Raw genomic sequence first — 13,648 nt, 5'->3', positions numbered from 1 at the left:
ACCTGTCTGAATGTGATTTCCCCATTTGGACGCTTGGCTTGGGTCTTCCTGGCTTCCTTCAGTCTTGTCTGATTTCTCCCTGTAGCCTGTGTGATTTAGATCCTAGCCATGCTAGCCTAGTGTGCCTTGTGCCCAAGTCCTCTTGATAGTAACCAAAAAGGAAAACAGCAGTGGCGTGGGCCCAGAGAGGCATTTTCAGTAATACGGAAGAAAATGGCAAGAGATGAGTTTAGAAATTGGCAGCAACTTGGTGTGCTGCAAAAAGTCTGAATTTAGTGGGAAAAGGCAGGGGATTTTGAGTCAGACAGATTGGGTTTGAATCTCAACTTGGGCATTGAAAATCTGTGTAGCGCCGGGGAAACTGCTTAACCTAAGTTTCAGTTTTCTCATTTGAAAAGGGGTTCATTGAGCCAATGTATGAGAAATGTTCTTCATAAACTACATAGTTCAATATAAAATTTTAAATTTTAAATATCTACTGAATATTTACTTTTACTGCTGAAGAACACTATATTTCCTCATTATCAAAAGGTATTATATATATTAACATTAAAGCTAGAAGCTACTGTGGTTTTGTTATTTATAACTTTAGTTAAATGTGAGTGTTCTCACTGCACTCTGCTTTTTAATGACTTCTTATCTTAGGTTTGGGAACTTTGTTATTGCAAATCCAGATACAGTCAGTTCATTTTCATGGATATATATTATGTAAGTGCATATACATCATAAAGGGTTTTATTTTAAGAAGTAGATCTACTAGGGATTTAATGACTGGGATATCTGACCCATGACAAACGTTAAACTCAAGATCAAAGGCAGCTCCATCCATCCGCAGAAGCCGGTCTTGCATGAATTAGCCATGATTCATCTCAAGAACAACATCTGTTGCTGTAGTGTATCCTAGCAATTTCATATGTACATCCTGCGGTGTATCCTAGCAATTTCATATGTATTATTTCACTTAACTTTCTTAGGATACCTATGAAGAAAGTACAATGGTGAAGAGGGCACAATGGTGAACTGGTGAACTGGTACGACAAACCCACTTTACAGTTAAGGAAATTAAGCTCTGAGGCTTGGCATGGCTAAGTCATTGGTGCGTGAGGAGTACTGGTCTTCTCCCATCACCATATTTTCAATATGTCCTATGACCTGTGTGTGTTCAGGTGGGAGGCTGAGAAGCGCAACCTCATCCTCTGTGTTGGTCATCTCTTTGGTTATAGGGTAGCACTGAGTAGTGGTGTGACTGGACATGTAGAAGTTCTCCTGACAGATCTTTCTGGGATCAGGGATGATGCTTTAGTGTATCCCTAGCCCTGAGAACAGGCACATGCAGGAGTTAAGTGATAAAAGCAGTCCCCACAGGCACACACAGGAATTAAGTGATAAAAGCCAGAAAAGAGCTGGCTAACTCTTTTCTTTGGAGGACCATTCCAAAGATGGTAGGGCTATGGCTTAAGCACTTTCATAAGTACAAATTGGCTTGTGGAGTATGAAACTTATTTTATTAAAATAAAGCAGGATTAACATTTTCTTGGGATTAGTATTGTTATTGTTTTTGGTCCTATGAATTGTCCTTAACCTCAAAACTGTCCATATGTGGTAGGTGCGTGGTGGTTTTTTTTTTTTGTTTTTTTTGATGGAGTTTCACTTTTGTTACCCAGGCTGCAGTGCAGTGGCAAAATCTTGGCTCACTGCAACCTCTGCCTCCTGGGTTCAAGCAATCCTCCTGCCTCAGCCTCTTGAATAACTGGGATTACAGGCACCTGCCACCACACCCAGCTAATTTTTTGCACTTTTGGTAAAGACGGGGTTTCACCGTGTTGGCCAGGCTGGTCTCGAACTCCTGACCTCAGGTAGGTGATTGACCCGCCTTGGCCTCCCAAAGTGCTGGGATTACAGACCTGAGCCACCATGCCCGGAGAGGTGGGTTTTTAAGGAATTTTTTGCAGCTAGAATTTCCCTGAGGTTTTCACCCAGATGCATGGAATTCCTGAGCCGGTTGAGGATTCTGAAGTGCCATAAAAAGTATTACTGGACCATGCCACGATTGCCTCACATTCATAGCACTGGAGGGTGTGTGTGTGTGGTTTTCAAGCACATGTGCATGACCTCAGCTAAACTGATACTCATCATGAGTCAGAGAGGCAGGTAGAGACAGGTTCATTTCATTGACAGGAAACCGAGGCAGCTTGGGGCCATATCCAAAAGCATATGAAGTGGACATGTTGCAGGACTCTACGCTTCTGGTTCTGTATTTCCCCCAGCACTGCGGGAGGACATTGTTGTTTGGGGTAAGATGCCTACTTTGAGATCATTCCTATCACTGTGTTCCGCTCAGCGGAGGATCTGAGGAAAATAAGTAGAGCTAAGTCTAGCTGCCACTACCCACCCATCTCACTCCTTTCTTTCACAGCAGAAGCCCTGGGAAATGCGGTGGACACAGCGCGTCTGTTCTTCATCAAGGCACTTGACAAGCTTTTTATGATCTACTTGTGGACACATTGCAGAAATGTGGGGTAGAGGCTGGGATAATTAGGAGGATTACTAACTGGCTAATGATGTCCAAAGGAATCATTGACTCAGTAACCCAAAGGCTTTTGATCTTGTTTTCTAGGACTCTGTCCCTAATTCTAGACTGTTCAGCATTTTTATTAGTGCCGTGAGCGGAAATACAGAAGTTGCCATTTCCTCAATTACAACAGTCATAGTAGTGGTAGGGGGAGTGGAGAGACCTTGACTGAAGAACTCTGAATCAATAAAAGTACCTTTTAATACGCGTAAGTATAAATGCTTTTATTTGCATCCACCCACCCCAAATCTCACAAACTACTTCTCAATATAGGACAAAGTAATAGGTCTTTAGTGGTAGCATGTTGCAAATATCTTAACAGTTTCAATCCATGTCAAATCAGTTAAATCTGAAATTAACTTGCACTATGATGCACCCACTGAGAAGCTAGTGTGATCGCACACGAGTTTATACAAATATGGTACTTAAGGCGAGGTTTGATTCGAGCACAACTGGGGAATTTCCACTCTTTAGGAGCCTGTGGGTAAACCGTAGGATGCACAGGGCGGTGTGCCGAGAGTGTGGAGGAAGTGCCAGTCCCTGGCCTGTGAAGATGGCTGAAGAGCAAAGTTTTTCCTCCCGGCAAAGAGAAGATGTGAGGGTGAGAGGTCACTGGTCATTTCCTTCGTATTTGTGAAAAGCTTTCCTAGAGAAGCAAGATGATTCTTGCTGAAAACCAGGTGGGTAGATGATAGAAAATGAGGTGGCTCTGTAGCACTGGGGGTGGTTCTCCATTCCAGATGCATTTGAGTCCAGACTGTGTAAGCACTGGGGAGGGAAGGCTCCACAGGGGCTGTTGACCACATGACTTTGATGTTCACGGGAGAGTTTACTCAGGAAATGCTCCATGGCAGAGATGAAAGTCACGCTGAGCTTTGAAGAATGAGGAGGCTTGGATGCAGGGATGCTTGAAGTGTCTCTAGAAGTCATTCAAGCGACAGAAAAAGCAGCCTGGTAATGAGTTGAGAGGCAGGAGAATGTGAGGGCTATGCGTATGAATGTTCTAGTTAAAATTGTATTTGAATCCAAACTCTGCCACTGGCTAACTTGGCAACCTTGGTGCTGTAGCTAGAATAATGTCCCCATGAAGACATTCGTGTGCGGATCCCTGGAATCTGTGAATATGGTACATTACATAGCAAAAAGGAATTGAGGTTTAATGAAATCAAATTTGCTAAACAGCAGAGAGATTTTCTTGGATTATCTGGCAGTCCCCATGTAATAACATGGGCCCTTAAAGGTGGGAGAGGAGACAGATGAGAACAAGAGGGGCTCAGGGAGCAAGGTGTGAGGCTCAGAGAGAAGCAAACACAGAGAGAGGCTCTGTTGCTGGCTCTGAAGGTGGAGGAAGGGGCAGTGAGGGAAGGAATGTGTCAGCCTCTAGAAGGAAAAGACACGGAGGAAACTCTCTCCTAGAGTTTCCAGGAAGAAGAGCAGTCCTGCTCCACCCTGATCCCCACTCATTGAGGCCATTCCAGACTTCTGACTTCCAAAACTGTAAAGTAGTAAATCTGTGCTATTTTAAGCCACTAAGTTTGTGAGATTTGTTAACCGTCAAGAAAAAAAAAACTAATGCATTTGGGTTAGTTTGACCTTTGTGAGTCAGTTTTTTCATGTGTAAAGTAGAGATAGAAATAGTATTTACTTCCTAGGATTCTTGAAAGTAAAGAACCTAATACTCTATTTGACATATTATATATATTCAGTAAAAAGATAGTCATCATTATTACTATCAAGACAGTTTTATTTGTGAGGTTCCCCTCAGCATCATTTAGCTGCCATAAAAAAAACTGCAACAGCAATTAATAGATTCCTCCCCCACCTTGTGGGACCTCCTAATACTTTCCTTCCTTTCCTTGAATAAGGAAACATCACCACTAGGATAGAGATCCGCAGCTACCTGACTCCTTCATTCCAATTTCTGGGGAAACACTGATTAGCCTGGCTGCCCAGTGTGGGTCAAGTCCCGACTCACCCTAACCAGATTACTGCATGGATAACAGGAAAAGACAATTTCTAGAGAGGCGGTGCTGGTCAAGCTGTCTGGTCTAGTTTAGAGTCCACTGCTGGGCTGCCTAGTACACACATAGGTGTACACACTCGTACACACACACACATGCACATATAGACAGACGCACACACATACTCGGAAACACACAAACACATACCAGTCATTGCATCTGGAGATAATATCACGGAAACACACACACACCCCAATCATTGCATCTGGAGGTAATATCACGGAGCGGCTGCAGCTGTCTACATACAGGATGGTACGTAGTACCAAAATGTAAAAACCAAAATGGTAAAAACCATTTCTCCCCAGACACAGTCTTGATACAGCCCAGATGTAGCTCCTTACAGTCTGCAACCTGGGCATAACTGTCCATCACATCTGGTGTGAACTGGTAGAGAAAAGCAAGGTGGAAATGTTACCCGCACTGTGTACATCGGTCGAAGGTCCCGAGCACAGGCTGTTTTCTTCTGGACAGAAAAAGTGACACACGCGTCCTTGTTGACATGTTGCCCTGGATGTGAACTGAACTCCTTAATAAGTCTGTCTGGTGGGCACAGCTTCTGCCTGATTGAATGACTTCTGTGTTCCAGTGTGCTTCTGGGCCAGGCTTAAGAGAGAAAAAGAAGTGTATGTATTTGTGCACTACTCATCTTGGAGAGTGATGGAAAAATCTCAAGACCCTCTTAGCTAAGCTTGGGAGTTTTCTGGTGACATAACTACCTTTAATATTACTAAAATTCTTTTCTCTTTTATGTGTGAGGCATACGTTTATAAGTTTTCAATGCCAGAATTGTTGGATAACTATGATTTTTATTCACCATGGCCCACTAAAGTAAACTGTCCAGAGCTTTGAGGCATTTTAATTTCTTTAGTTCTAAATTTAATAATCTGCAGGAGGTTTGTGTGGTAAAAAATAAACAGAAGTGAGAGTACAGTTGAATTTGTCCCTAATGTGCCCTGGACTGTAGTCCCAGCCTTCTCAGGCTACATTCAAATCAAATTTTCTTACGTCCATTTTTTCAACTTCATTTAACGTGAACTTATTGAATGTCTACTATGTTTCAGGCATTGCTGTAGGCATTGTAAATATAACAAAACAGACAAGTTTCTGCTTTCAAGTAGCTTACCTTTTAGTGGAAGGACACTGAATAGAGAGGGCAAGCTGTTCAGCAAAATCCAGTCTCCTCTACTTTGGACACACACCAAAACTCTATTTCCCAATATTTCTTAAAGTTATGTATGATCAAATTACCAAGCCCTTTCCAACCAAACGAACAAAAATGATATGTTCTGGACCTGGACAATGAACACCTCCATGTATATCCCTTCATGACTATTAGCTTCTGCTTACTGGATTCAGAAATGATGTAGCCACATAACGGAAGGAGCGTGGATCCCTGAATGACTGCATGGAGGAGAACCAACCTGCCAACTTCAGTATCTACCCAGGACTACTAGGTGAGCAGGAAACAAAGCTTACTGTATTGAGACATTACATGCTTGAATCTATTTGGTATAACATCAGTTTAACCTACTCTGATAATATACAGAGATGGGCAAAGAAATATATTCTATGTTAAGTGGTGATAAGTCTAAGAATAAAAATATAGCAGAGCAGGAGAAGTGAGAGTAATGTGCATGTTCATGTGTGTTTGTGTTTTATAAATGGTGCTGAGGAAGACCTTCCTGGAAATAAATCATTTGAACAGACAATTGAAGGAAGTGAAGATGTGAGTCAGCCCTGAATATCTTAGGCAGAGGGGAGAGGTGCTGAAGATGAAGAAAGAACCCAGGTAGGAGCCCCACAAACACTAAGGCTCTGAGATAGCTGTGTTTGATTGGGGCCCAGTGGAGCTATTAACAGCATCCTGAATTCCTCTGACTCTTCCTAGACAGCCTCATTCTAATGACAAGGATCTCTTATTTTACTTGTTGGTACTTCAACTTTAGCTTTAGAAATGGTTAAGTTTTGCAAATGGCCTATTTATCTGAAACTTAGCAGTATTATATTGCTGGAAATCAGGAGAAAGGACTTCCCTTAATAAATAATAAACTTGCCCTGCTGTTATTTCTCTCCCCCTCTCTCTTTTTCTTTCATTTTTGCTTCCAGGCAGTAACCTTGGATCAAAGCTTGTATTCTCATTTAGATTCTTACTAAAGGCAGTAAGAGGCAGTCAACACATCTTGATTCTATGACATTTGCCAAAAAATATTCTAAAGCATTGGCCTCAGTAGGCTGTTGGTTTAACAGGAATTACCAGCTTTCTTCCCAGGATGGAGGAATCTTGAGAACTATCATCACCCTCCTCCCTGCAAATTCAGCCAATTCCATATGTTTGGGTCAGCTACTTGCAATTAATTTCTGATTTTTCTTAGTTATAAATATTTTGCCTACAAGTAATAGAAACCACTAAGCAATAGAGGAATGTTTTTGACAATGACTGAGTTGGCTTATGAATTTAAACATGAGATGCATAGACTAAACACCATCTGGGGCTGTTTTCCTGTATAAATAGATAAATAGGTAAGTTTCTGTTTATTCTTCATGCACTTGCTTCACCATGATATATGCATCCACCTGGGACACAGTAAATGTGGCATAAATTATATTAAGGAAATCAAATCAATGAAAAGGATATTTGCAAACTAAGAGAAAGACTGAGGAAAGGAAGAGCAGGGTAGCAGGAACAACCAAGTTTTGAGGCATGTGTTGGAGATAAGGAGGGGGTAACATTGATGTCAATGATATATAAAAAACGCACAAAACCTTTTGCATCACTGTTTTCACACTGCATGGGATAATCGTTGAGAGTATTGCACACAAGTTAATGCCACTGGCTTTGGGGTCCAATTGGCTAGTGTTCTAGTGCCAGATTTGCCACTTATGAGCTGTGCATCACTGAGCAAATCACTTCACTTCATAGGGTTGTTGTAAGGATTCAAAGTGCTTTAAAATACATGCCAAGGACTAGAATTTAGTAAGCTTCTGATAAGTAATATATTTTAATTACAATATAGTTCAGAATCAATATCTCTATCCAATTATCCCTCACTGAATATCTGACTTTTAACTGTCACTGTTCCTAAAGGCTTTGTATTCTCTTACTTCAACTCTAGGGAGTGGAGAGTTGATGAGGCTAGGAAGTAAGCTTGATATTTCCCTTTTTCTGAGCCTTAGTTTCATTTCTGTGAACCCACAGTGGGATTCACCAGCTCCCATGCATATTCCATTCATATTGCAGGTAGTGGGTCCGGACAATGAATTCTGGCCAAGGACAAAAGATGAGTGTTCTTTCCTGTTGAGTTCATAAAAAGCCATGCTATTTTCTTCAGTCTCTCTATGCAGGCCCCATGTTTTTGATGGTTTAGGTATAAAACTGTAGAGGCATAATCACCTTGATCCTTGAGTGACTGTGTGGAGTAGAGGCCTCTGCTGTCCTATATAGGACTGGTAATGTGAGTGAAAAAATAAATTTGGCTAGATTAACCTACTGAGATTTTGGAATTGTTGGTTACTGCAGCACAACCTAGCCCCCTTCTCCAACCCACCCCACTAACATACCAGTTGGAAAATGATGGTGACAGATCAGCTGATCCTTCACATTCAAAGAAACTGCATTTCTACAAAATGCTGTAATTGACAAGAATCTCATTCTAACCCTTAGGTACTACCACTGCAGTGTCACTCTTTGCAGGAAGATAAATTACCTAATGTGTCTCTTTTCTCCCAGCAGCTGGCATGGTGTTTAGCACTGAATAAATATGGAAAATGGTCACTGAGTATTCTTTATATTAATTATTTCCCAAAAATATGACTCAGAAATTAGAACAGCACTCAGTGCCCTTTACCTTATTTTACATTTCCATTTTCATCTTTAAATTCCTCTGAAGTCATTGGCGTTATGACCATAGGAAAAATATCTGATTTACTCTGTTCTTAGGTAAAAACATTTTGACATTCATTTTATTTCTCTTATAAATCATTTAAGAGAAATCTATGCAAGTCACATGCTTCTGTGAAAAATGGAAAAATTAAAGTAGTTTTTGGAAACCTTAATGCCACATAGAGGAATTTTAAAACTTCTTGGGAGTTTACTGTAAACACATGCAGTACAGCACTAAAACACATTGGAAGTACTAAGGAAAGAGACAGTTTGGAAATATTTGAAAATAGCTGTTACGGCTTCATTTGCTTAACTTCTTGGTGCCTCAGTTTCCCCATCTGTGAAAGGGAAATGATTTTACAGTTGAAGAAACTAAGAAGCAGTTGAATCAGCTGCTTGAGAGAGCAGAAACTCTGGTGCCAGACTGGGTCCTTGTCACAGGATTGTCATTTACTAGCAGATGGGCAAGTTATTAGGAGTTATGTTTTCTGTGCCTCAGTTTTCTCATCTGTAAAATAAGGTTAATAGCACCTACAGTGTAGAGTTGCTGTGAGGATTCAATTAACATTTCCAGTGCTACCTAGCACATAGCTATGATTATGTGTTAACTCCCTCTACTTCTGCAAAGTTTACTTAAAATATCAAATATCATATGTTCTTACTACAATATGTATGTACTTCCGATTTTCTCGCCACTTTTATTGGAATAAACTCTTAGGTTTGACCCAGCTGTACGTTTGATACAGTTCATTTAAATGCCTTATCACAGTGAATTCCTCTCTTGTCTGCTTTTCAAAGATAAAAATGGGGAAAATTATCAACGTAGAAGATGGCAGCCAGACTTGAAACGACACAGAAGGGAAGCAGTTCTTCTGAAAAAGGAGACATGCTGAGTAAACAGTCCCTGAAGTGCTCCTGGCTGGGCTCCAGATGAGTAATGATTTATGAACGGGAAATCTGGGTCGGCCGGGCTTCAGTCCCGCGGTGCAGGGAGATGGAAACCAGATGCGGAGGCTTCATCCAGAGGCCCAGGAGCGGCAGCATGGAGGGGGTGAGGGTGCAGAGAGGGACGCAGACCCACGAAGGACACATGTGGCGCGGGGAACACACAGAGAGGGGAGGAGGAGAAGACAGAAAAGAGGAGGGAGGGGAGAGAATCAACCAAGCCGTCACTCATGGAAATAAAGCACCCTTCAGAGTTAACTCAGAAAACGTTTCCTCAGCCGGAAAGCCTGGTGCTTCCTCAGAATATACGTTTTGTCTTCATCTATGTTCCCATGGAAACCAGCTAAAAAAGTTCAGACACATTTGTTGACTTCAGCTACTTGGAGTACAGAGACCGTGTCTGTGTGTGTGTCTCAATATACACAACGTGTTTCCAAATATGTTTCAATGAAATGCTGGTTCTCTTCCAATTAAATCTCTGCGAGAGTTCAGTTTCCTAAAAGCCAAAAAGAAGATTGATTTTTAATGCAATTCTGGCAAAGAGAAGAAAATTTAAGTGTGTATTCTTCCTATTGCCAAACTGTCCAATACAAAGCAAATCAGACATCTAGAACAGGGGTCAGCAAACTATGGCCAGTGGGCAAATTTTGGCCCACAAACTCTTTCTGTATAGTCCACAGGTTAAGAGTGGGGTTTTTTTTTGGGTAGTTGTTGCTTTGCATTTTTTAAAAGTTGTAACAAAAAACGAGAAGATTATAAAACAGGGTTGTGTGTAGCCCACAAAGCTGAAAATATTCACTCTCTGGTCCTTTACAAAAAAGTTTGCTAAGCCCCGATCTAGAATATGATGCTCTTGCCAGTGAAGCTGTTGTACATGATAACAGGTCAGCTGGGTAATAATTTCTATAAATGAAACGATTCTTAGAAATATTGATATAGACCCATAGAGTGCTTTGGTGTAAACACTCATTTGATCACTTCACGCTAAGCCACTGTGCTCCGCCCTCGAAGTGCGGAAAGCTGGCGAGTAGCACGCGGGGGTAGACGAACTCTCCCTGGCCGCGCCGAGGGGAAAGCACATGATGTTCTGGGTCTGTGCAGAGCTGCAGCGGCTCCCAAATACAGAGCTGGCACTCATCTCTCAAACCTCGTAAAGGAGCATGAGCAATGGATAGTGAAAAGTCACAGAAGAATGTATCTTGGGCTTTGGAGAGACCCAAAGGATAAGGCACTCATAGAGAAGCAACAGATTGTACCCTGGCTTTGATCAAGCAACAGATTGACCCTGACCAAATAATGATGAGAATAATAAACAAAAACAATAACTCAGCTAATGGTGGCTAAAATTTACTGGGTGTTTATGGTGTGCCAGGCATCATGCTGAGCACTTTCCTTGGATTACCTTATTTAATCCCCATAATGACCTTCTGAAAACGAAGGAACAGACTCAGAGGTAAAGCAACGCTTTAGGAGTGAAATGGCTATTAAGAGGCAGAGCCATGGTCTGAGAACAGATTCTTTTTTTTAATAAAAATCTTTTATTAAACTCCCATAATCTAGAAAAATATAGAATACTTCTTCTTTTTTTTATAATTAATAGACTTTATTCAGAACTCAGCATGTCCTTTTCCTATCTTATCATCAAATGCACTGTACCACAATATATTTAATCTTTGTCTCTTTATTTAATCCCTATGGCAATTCCCCCCCCACACTCATTTATTTATTTATTTATTTATTTATTTATTTATTGTATTATTATTATACTTCTTAAGCACTGCCTTGATGGCTTCTTAAGTGTAGAAAGACTCAGGGGGAAGTGTTATCAATATAAATATGTAGGGTACAAATGGAATTGAAAAACAGGTCTTTACGACCCATATTTGTCTCCCCTTTACTTTCAAACCCCACAATAATAAAACTCCATGCACTGAGGTATCACAACATTTCATTCTCAATGTTATCTTCCGTAGAGTCTGAACTGTGTGGTATGAGGCCGACCTCGGCATTTGGAGCTCTTTGGAGGCCTAGTCTTCCTGGGTGCTCTGATTTTGATATTTTCTGGCTTGTTCCTTGGTCCCTAGGTCAGCTGACTCTATAATATATCTTCACTTGACTCAGCTTGGAAATCAAATTGATGTATCAATATGTGCATTTTTCTTCTGAAACGGCTTCAGCATGATCAATGGTTCCTTATCAAATAAGGGTAACAAAGTCCAAATGTGCAGAGGCACCGCAGGGGAGATTCACACTGTGCTTGAGTTGGGGCAGGTGTGGTCCCCTAGCCACAGCTATGAGACAGCTTGACACGCCAAGCTTTGCTCAAACAAGGAGGATGGTAGTCAGCTGGGGCAGTCAGGAGTCGCGCTCTCTCTCTCTGAAATTTAGTTTGCACAGTTATTCATAAGGGGTCTCCTATAAATTCTTACCGTTGTGCTTATCTTGGTAATGTGCTGGGGTACTTTCAGGATCTTTGTCTTTGTTTTTAAGAAGTTCATGCATAACGTATTGAGGGGTGTTTTTCTTCCCCTCAGTGTTCATCTGTCTCGTTTCTGGTTCTGCAAGTTTCACAGATCTGTGATCTAACATCTTTCACTGTTTTGATAAATTCTTGTCCATTATCTCTTCAAATATTTCTGTTTCTTCTCTCTCTCTCTTTCCTTTCGGGGACCTCAATTACACTTATGTTTGACTTTTTGCTAATGTCCCATGGCTTTTCATTTCCTGCTCTATTTTTCCCTCTCTTTTATTCTCTTTGTGTTTTATTTTGGTAGTTTCCACTGAGTCACCTGTAAGTTCAATGATTCATTGCCTGTGTTGAGTCTAGTGATAAGCCTGATAAAGGCTTTCTAATTTTTAATTTAAATTTTATTTATTTACTCCAATAAGTAAATAAATATTTGTGGGTACAAGTGGTTTTTGGTTACATGGATGAATTGCATAGTGGTGAAGTCTGGGCTTTTAACATACCCATCACCCAAATAGTGTACATTGTACCCTACAGGTGACTTTTCACCTCTTGCCTCCCTCTCATCCTCTCCCTTCTGAGTCTTCAATGTCCATTTCACCACTCTGCCTGCCTTTGTGTGCCCATAGCTTAGCCCTGCCTTATGAATGAAAGCATGCAGCATTTGGCTTTCTGTTCCTGAGTTACTTCAGTTAAGATAATGGCCTCCAGTTCTATTCAAGTTGATGCAAAAGACATTCTTTCATTCTTTTTTATGGTTAAGTAGTATTCCGTGGTGCATATATATATACCACATTTGTTTTCTTCATAATTATTTTATTTCCAGCATTTCCATTGGATGCTTTTTTATAGTTTCCCTCTCTCTGCTGAAAGTTGTCATCTGCTCATGCATGTTGTCCACCTTTTCCACTAGTCTTTAATATATTAATCACTATTATTTTTAATTTTTTGTCTGATAGTATCGACATCTGGCTATCTGTGAGTCTGGTTCCATTTCTGCCTCTTGGCAGTGGGTTATTTTTGTCTTGGTTTTTTTTTTCCTGCCTCATAATCTAATTTTGATCTAATGCCAGACATCATGTATAGAACAGAAAAGTATGAGGTCAATAGAATTTATTCCTGGAAATGAAAAGACTTTTTCTTTTGATAAACTGTTAGTGTGAAGGTTGAGTCAGTCTTGTCAGGAGTTAACCTACAAACTGATGTTGCTGTTGCTAGGGTTATCACCACTAGCTGTGCACCACCAACTTCAAATTCTTCTAATGTCCCCCTGTGCTTTGACTGGGTTCTAGAGGGTGTTTCTCAATATTCTGCTCTGCTTTTACCTTCTCTGTGAGATTGATCCTTAGACGGGCTCTCTAAACCATGGTTTTGGCCCTCTCTAAACTGCAATTGCTTATTTCTCAGTGCTTTCTAGCTTAATGGAGGAGGGGATGGGGGGTTTCTCTGTCCTCTGTTGTGCCTCACTCTTAGGCAGACCCTGTGTGCTTGGGTCTGGAGGAAGGGTCTCTTTCAGTGATCCTTCCCCTCCTCCTCATGGCAGCCAAGCCACCTCGTACCCTTTTCCAGCAGCAGGCAGCACCAACCAACATTGCTATAGAATCCTGGGCCCAGGACTCTTTTTTTTGTTTGTTTTTGCAATGGAGTCTCACTCTGTCACCCAGGCTGGAGTGCCATGGTGCAATCTCGGCTCACTGCAAGCTCTGCCTCCCAGGTTCAAGAGATTGTCCTGCCTCAGCCTCCTGAGTAGCTGGGATTACAGG

General features: G+C 41.2%; 1 long non-coding RNA gene across 1 annotated transcript; it reads left to right on the top strand.

The window, feature by feature from the left end:
• The first annotated feature begins 2,255 nt into the window (after positions 1 to 2,255).
• LOC129057903 (uncharacterized) lies at positions 2,256 to 3,290 on the top strand. The gene is made up of 3 exons (XR_008522677.1): positions 2,256 to 2,294; positions 2,618 to 2,780; positions 3,047 to 3,290. It is a non-coding gene; the product is annotated as an uncharacterized LOC129057903 (long non-coding RNA).
• Positions 3,291 to 13,648: the final 10,358 nt, after the last annotated feature.

This window comes from Pongo abelii, chromosome 11, assembly GCF_028885655.2.
Source record: "Pongo abelii isolate AG06213 chromosome 11, NHGRI_mPonAbe1-v2.0_pri, whole genome shotgun sequence".
NCBI lineage: Eukaryota > Metazoa > Chordata > Mammalia > Primates > Hominidae > Pongo > Pongo abelii.
The sequence above is the reverse complement of the archived record's forward strand: the minus strand, read 5'-3'. Positions and strand labels throughout refer to the sequence as shown.